General features: G+C 48.1%; 1 protein-coding gene across 5 annotated transcripts in view; it reads right to left on the reverse strand.

The window, feature by feature from the left end:
• PKIB (cAMP-dependent protein kinase inhibitor beta) overlaps positions 1–6,676 on the reverse strand; it is a 72,428-nt gene extending 65,752 nt beyond the window's left edge. For 3 of the 5 annotated variants that reach the window (XM_077300630.1, XM_077300621.1, XM_077300641.1), the window contains exon 1: positions 6,133–6,644. The gene's annotated coding sequence lies outside the window, so the exon portion shown is untranslated. Of the gene's footprint in view, positions 1–6,132 lie in introns of all 5 variants that reach the window. The other 2 variants (XR_013224883.1, XM_077300612.1) reach the window with 2 other exon arrangements.
• Positions 6,677–7,036: the final 360 nt, after the last annotated feature.

Raw genomic sequence — 7,036 nt, forward strand, 5'->3', positions numbered from 1 at the left:
CGCTAACGCGCATGCACGGCAGCTCCGTGCATGCGCGTTTCTGTCCGCTGGCATGCCGGAAGCTGCGCCTGCCTCTTCCCCCCACTCTCACAGGAGGAAGCTAGCCGGGCCACGAGGGAAGCGGGCAGTTTGGCGGCCGCTTCGCTCAGTGCCTAGCAAGCTTCTTGCAGCGGGGCCGGGTGGGCCGGAAGAGGCAGGTGCGGTTACTGGCGGCCCGGTACTGAGGCCTTCACGGCCCGGTACCGGGCCGCAGACCGGGAGCTGGCGACCCCTGGTTTACATCATTCTCCTCTCCTTCATTTTATCCTCACAACAACCCTGTAAGGTAGGCTAGGGTTACTGGGGTTATTTTTGTGCTTGTGTGTATGTGGCCAAGTCAAGTTGTTGTTTTTTTTAACAATTCCCAAAGTTTGTTTCAGACCCCATAAGCCTTGATGCCACCTTTTACACAAAGTTACATGTTCTCTCAATTTAACCAATACAGCTGATAAAACCGATACAGGGATGACCATGAACCAACTAAAAGAAGCAGTCAGAGACAGTGAAGACTTTTCTATAGAATCGCCAAGGATTGGACACGACTGAATGGATGTCATCATCATCATCAAATTTAGATTCTACCCTGACTTATGCATATTTAATCCCTCTAGTTCTGTAGACTGTTAGTAGGTTATTAAAGAACATTTAGATTTGAGTCCAGTAGCACCTTAGAGACCAAAAAAGATTTTTGTGGTATGAGCTTTCAAGAATTGACGCACCCTTTGTCAGATACTAGTAGGAAAATGGCCTTTCGTACATGTATCCAATGAAAGGAACTTTAACTCTCAAAAGCTCATACCATGCACATCTTGTTGGTCTCTAAAGTGCTAATGGACTCAAAGTCCCACTGCATAGCAACACAACAGTACTGTCTGAAATGATCAGGTCACATTTTTGTGAAAGAGGGAGGGACTATTCTCACTAGAGAATTTAATAATGCTATTGCTTCTCTGGATTAGTGTTTTTCTAAAAACCCAATTAACCCCATTATCTTGTCAAACGTTAAATTGTATAGTCACCCCAGTAGCAAATTAATTGATTTTTCTGATGCTTTCCTGATTATAGAAAGATGTGTGAAATGGTAAGCAGCTCTACTTAGGGGGTATTATTTATTAACATGCAGTTGCCAATGTCCAAAAAATGAAGGAAAAGTCATATGTTTCTACCAAGGAATAATTTACCCCAGAAAACTTGTAAACATGTTTACAGCAGGCATTCTACTTATTTCTCAGCATTCTCCCCAAAGGGGACCCTGAGTGGTTTACATCATTCTCCTCTCCATTTTATCCTCACAACAACCCTGTAAGGTAGGCTAGGTTCCAAGTATGTGATTGGCCCAAGGCAACACAGTGAGCATCCAGAGCAGTGTGAAGCTTTAAAACCTGGATCTCCCAGATCCTAGTTCAATACCCCAATCATAATACCACAGTGGCTTGTAATACAGATGTTACTGAACCAATGCTACACTTTAATGCAGTGTATGGCCAGAAAGCACATGATGCTGCCAAACTGTTGAAGCTAACTAGGCCTGATTCTGCAGTTACTTGGTTTATTCCATTGTGGATCCTACTGAATTCAGTTCGATTTAAACTCGGGTCTTCCTCTATCCCTCCCCCAATTGAAACAGAAAGTTTTCTGCACTCAATTAGGGAAGCTCAGAACGGGGGCACAGGGGAGCCAAGTGCAGTAGGATCCTCTTTCTTGTCTTGAACGAGGGGGGGAGAGGATTGGAGGGGGGGGAAACTAAGAGGCAAATCTCTGCTGAGATAACTTAGGGCTTCTGGAGTGCAGTCACTTTAAGACAAGCCTTGCAACCGGGAACGGGGAAGACTTTGAACTCATGCCCTGGCCAATCAGGGAAGATTGCTTTGCTACAGTGTTGGAAGCATAAGGCAGCAAGTTAATTCACAAAAAGCAGAAAGCTGCACATTTACTCATGGTGGTTTTTGAAATATCGGGTCTTATATCCACTCCAGGATATCGCGGGGTCACCCCAAATCAATCATGCATGTTGCAGAGGGGAAATTTAAAGTGCCCAAAATCAAAATGGAAATCAAATTCAGTGTAGACGGGAGGGATTCATTCAAACTAGGACTGGTTAAGAAGCCCCATGCAGACTATACCTAGGTCTCCTTAGCATCTTGACTGGATACCTCCAGGGATCCTTATGCTTGCCACTTTAGTGTTTCACTATGGGATGTATAAATAATAGTACAGAGCCTTAATGCTACTGGAGAACATAATTCAGATTCTTTGGTCATGCTGCTAATCTGCTTTTTGCAAACCACAATTATATCACTGTACATCAGGGAACTAAGAAAGATCACTTTGAAGAAAAACTTATTATGCAATCTTAAAAAAACATTACACTCTTTTGAGTCCAGAGACTTCAATGGATTTAGGCGGATGTAACTCTGCTTCGAATGGCACTGGTAGATTCTGGGGCAAATTCCCACGATTTCCCAGAAAGAAAGTCGGTTATGATTAAGCAGAACAGTTTTCTGTACAACCTGGAAATTAAACATCCAGGCTATTTGATATATACAGTCATAAATATTGATAACTTCCCACAATGATAAATACTGTACATGATCCAGTACAGCTTATCCTCTGAAGCCACATAATTTTCCTCATGGATTTTCCTTTTGCACAGAATGGTAGGAATATGTTTGACAGGGAAGTATAGTGTCAGTTTAAAGAGATTACACATTCAGTCTTCAATACATTTGTCTTGATCTACTTCAGATTTTTTAATGAGACACTTAGTAAATAATTATCTTTAAATGATCAACATCATCAGGAACTGTACATACAGATGTCCCTCCTATTCGTTGCAGGCCCCTGTGTGTTGTTCACTATTGAAGGACCAGCCTTTCTCACTCTTTTTTCCATTGAGAAACCCTTGAAACATTCTTCAAGCTTTGAGGAACCCTGGAAGTGTTGTCAGCAGGCCACACACGCCTGCCATGACCATAGAAGTCACATCACCTGTACTGATAACACCCAGACACTCCCACAAGATGTGACATCACACTCCATCACCCTCTACCCCTCCCCATGCCAGAAAAACCCCAGCAGCTTACCCCACTAGACTGGGACAGGCATCTGCTGCTCCACTGCTTCTTGCCACACTCCAATGCAGTCGCCTCACCAATGAAGTCGCCTCCATGGACTCCAGTGGCTACCACATGTGACAAGCCATGGCAAGCAAGGATTTTTAGGCCTTGGACACCTCCCCTTTCCACCCACTCCAGGCTCATCATTAGTCATTGAGGGGGAAAGGTTGACATAACCATATTTGGTCATATTACCCAATATTTTTTTTAAAAAACTGAACTAAACTAATCCCACTAATCTTTATGGCGATCTTCTTCCCTGCAGAACTATCCTGTCAAAGTCTGAAATGCCATAACAATTATGTCCTTTCCTCCCCCTACCATTTATTTACCTGCCTTAAAAAAAGATATAAGTGCATGTCACTATGACTTTATTTTCTCTCTGCAAAAACTAAAACCTCCAATGAGAATTAGTGGCAACCTTTTCTTGAGGACAACTATGAAATGTAGGAGGACAGTGGGAAGGAATTGGGTAATTTCCAAGGTAAGAAGTACTAGGAAAACTTTGAGGCTCCTCAGCTTTGGACACCTGAACAAAGTAATATGTATTTATTTGACATGGATTCACCAAGAAGGACTTTTCCACAGTCTTTAGCAGCCCTGCAATCCACTAGAGGTTAGTGTAAAGCGGGGGTCCTCAACTCCCGGTCCGCAGCCTGGTACCACAGTATTGGGCCGCCAGCGGCCATGCCTGCCTCCCCCCCGCAGCAAGAAGCTTGCCAGGCCGTGAGCAAGGCGGCTGCTTTGCTCGCGGTCCGGCTAGCTGCTCACTGAGAGGGGGGGGGGAAGAGGCAGGCGAGGCCGCTGGCACACCAGCACCTCAAACGCGCATACGTGGAGCTGCCGCGCATGCACATATGCACCCCTGCTGGCGGAAACATGCATGCGCGACAACTCTGCGCATGCACGTTAGCGCCACCTGGTGTCGAAAACGTGCATGTGTGGCAAGTGCGCATGCGCGTTTGCGCGCAGCTGCTGCGCGGCGCCCGGGCCACCAGCTCTCCCCCACCCCGGAGGCAGTCCTCAACCAGAAGGTTGGGGACCACTGGTGCAAAGGGTAGCCTTTTTAGCAATGCCTGTGGGAAACCCAAGTTCAAATTTCAACAATAGCAACACAGCTTGGTGGGTTAATAATCACAGTAAATATTTATATACATTTTTTAAAATAATTAATTATTTTATAATAACACACAAATAGCTTTATAAAATTAACAGTAGTCACAGTGGTGTTCAAAAGCTCTGCATGTCCATTATCTGAGTAATGTAAAGTAAAACTGAAGAAGAGTTGATTCTTATATGCCGCTTTTCTCTACCCTTAGGAGGCTCAAAGTGGCTTACAGTCGCCTTCCCTTTCCTCTCCCCACAACAGACACCCAGTGAGGTAGGTGAAGCTGAGAGAGCCCTGATATCACTGCTCAGTCAGAACAGCTTTATCCGTGCTGTGGTGAGCCCAAGGTCACCCAGCTGGTTACATGTGGGGGAGCGGGGAATCGAACTCGACATGCCAATTAGAAGTCCGTACTCCTAGCCACTACACCAAACTGGCAAACTGCATATTTATTTCGAGGAGGGGGGAGAGCTCAGAGAAAGATAGAGAGGTGTGCCTGGTGAGCTCATGGCTGAAGTGAGGTTAGAGCTAAGAAATGTCCAGCTCACATTCTTAGTCATCACATGCCACATCAGCTCTAACAGCTGGCGTTCAGCAGAATTCCACCCTGACACTAGTTTTCAACAGAACAAACCTTGAGTCCAGTGGCACCTTTAAGATCAACCAAGGTATGAACTTTCCTGCGCGCACACAATGTCTCAGATATTCACATGAATGAATAAACAAAAGTGCCCCTGCCTGAGCATGTTGGCAATCTTCCTCTCCCCCAAGGTTTCCAAGTCAGAGCTTGCCAAACCTGTCATCTTTGAGAAGCCACATCACACCTGTCAATTTGGAAGCAAACCTCACTGGCAAGGGTATACAACAAAGTAGTTAAAAAACAAACACAAGGAGTAACTCTCTAAAATTGGCAGGAGAGGCTGGAACTGTCTAGCCTGGGGTGGGATTTCATGGGGAATACTTGTGGGTATTTGCCTTGTAATAGCTAGAACAAACCATCAGCTGAAGATAAAAATCACATTAACATCAAAACGCAGGGACGCTGAATGGCGGTTGTAACCTTCCTGCCTGCGCAGTTGTCAATCGAGCCAGAAATCTAGTCGTTCTTAAGGGTTGGAGGATTTTATGTTTTGTTGTGGGGATCTTTTACTTGTAACCCACCACAAGCCGGCCATTCCGAGTGGCAAGTAATAAACTAATTACTAAATAAATACAAGCACTTCTAAAACTCCGTTTCTCACAGATCCGTAACTTAATAACCGCGCGATTAGAACCGGCTGTTTTTTTTCCCGCAGATGCACTACAATAAAAGGACGCGGGGGAGAGGGGGTCCCGTTTTAAGGGACGCGTGTAACTTCACTGCCGGATAGGTTTTTCTCGGCTTTAACAACATTCACACGTGCGGAGTATGAACCCGAAAGAGAAGCAGTTGAGAATCGTGAGTGCCTGACCCTGGCAACCCCAGGGATGGTCGGGGGGGGGAGCACACTGACGCCATCAGTGGTCTGCTCCTCTGTCGTCCCCCCCCTCTTGGGAACCATCCACTTCCTCTCCCCCACTCGTGTCTTAAGAAGGAAGGAAGGCTACGGGGTCAAACGAGGCACTTCCTTGCCAGGGCAAGCGCCGGAGATGCCCCAAGGGAGATGAATCACGCGGCGCCCTTCTTCGCAGGTCGCCTCTGTTGCGTAAGGCCGGCCACTGAAGGGCGGGCGAGGGAAAACAATGGCCATGGCGCCCTCGCCTGCACGCCTTCAAGTCCTGGCCGCCCCCGCCGCCGCCCCCGCCCGGCCGGCCACGGAAAACTTTGGCTCGCCTCAGACCCAAGCCCCGCTCCTCCTGCGGCGCCGCCCCGTCCAGCCTGGTCCCTACCAGTCGCTTCTTCGGGGGCAGGAGGACTTTCCCGGCTTCGCCTAGCTCCGCTCGCCTCACGCCGTCTCAAGCTTGCATGGCGCTCCGTCCGAGCGGGCGAGATTGCTTCTAGCAACCAGGAAGGAGCCGCTCATACTGTACCAGCCGCGGACCGCGGGAATGAATGAGGAAGGCAAGGAGGCGGGAACTCGCGCTCGGCGACTTCTTGGAGAGCTCCTACGACAGTCTTCCTGGCAGCCCCACTCCCCCCCCCCCGGGAAAGGAGGGGCAGGGATCACAGACCGTCCTGCCCTGCTGCCCTCCGCATGCCGGCGAGACGCCAGCCGTCTGCGCCCAAAGGGGATCTCCGCAAGCGATGGCGCCGGCGGAGAGGGCTTCTTGCTTTGGGGGCGAGGATACCCAGCCCCTGCCCTTCTCTCCCCTCTTCTCCAGTAGCAGATCCCGGGCTGCTTGAGAGTGCGATCAGACGGCGGCGCGTTCCTGAGGCTTTTAAAACCACGCGTTGTACAGAGTCTGTCGCACTCTCGGGAATGGAGGATTGGCGTGATGACCAAGATGGAATCCATGGTGTGTCAGACGGGGAGGGGGAGCTCTCTCCCCTCCCTCCGTGTGATTTATTTTGTTATACATCAAGCAACAGTTCAAAGGCCGCCTGTGTGTATGTGGACTGGAAAATTCCCTTTCCATTGTGCCCGAGGAAGTGTGCGTGCACACCAAGGCCGACAGCTTGAATCAAACTTAGTTGGTCTTAAAAGTGCCAGTGGACTCGAACTTGGTTCTGCAACTTCAGGCCAACAGGGCTACCTTCCTGAATCTAGCTCAAAGGCTTATAGAGCACCGCTAGCATATATTGATTTTAGTGTATAAAACATTTACATTTGGCCCTTCCTCCATGCTACTCAGG

The sequence above is a fragment of the Paroedura picta genome, chromosome 1 (assembly GCF_049243985.1).
Source record: "Paroedura picta isolate Pp20150507F chromosome 1, Ppicta_v3.0, whole genome shotgun sequence".
NCBI classification, from domain to species: domain Eukaryota; kingdom Metazoa; phylum Chordata; class Lepidosauria; order Squamata; family Gekkonidae; genus Paroedura; species Paroedura picta.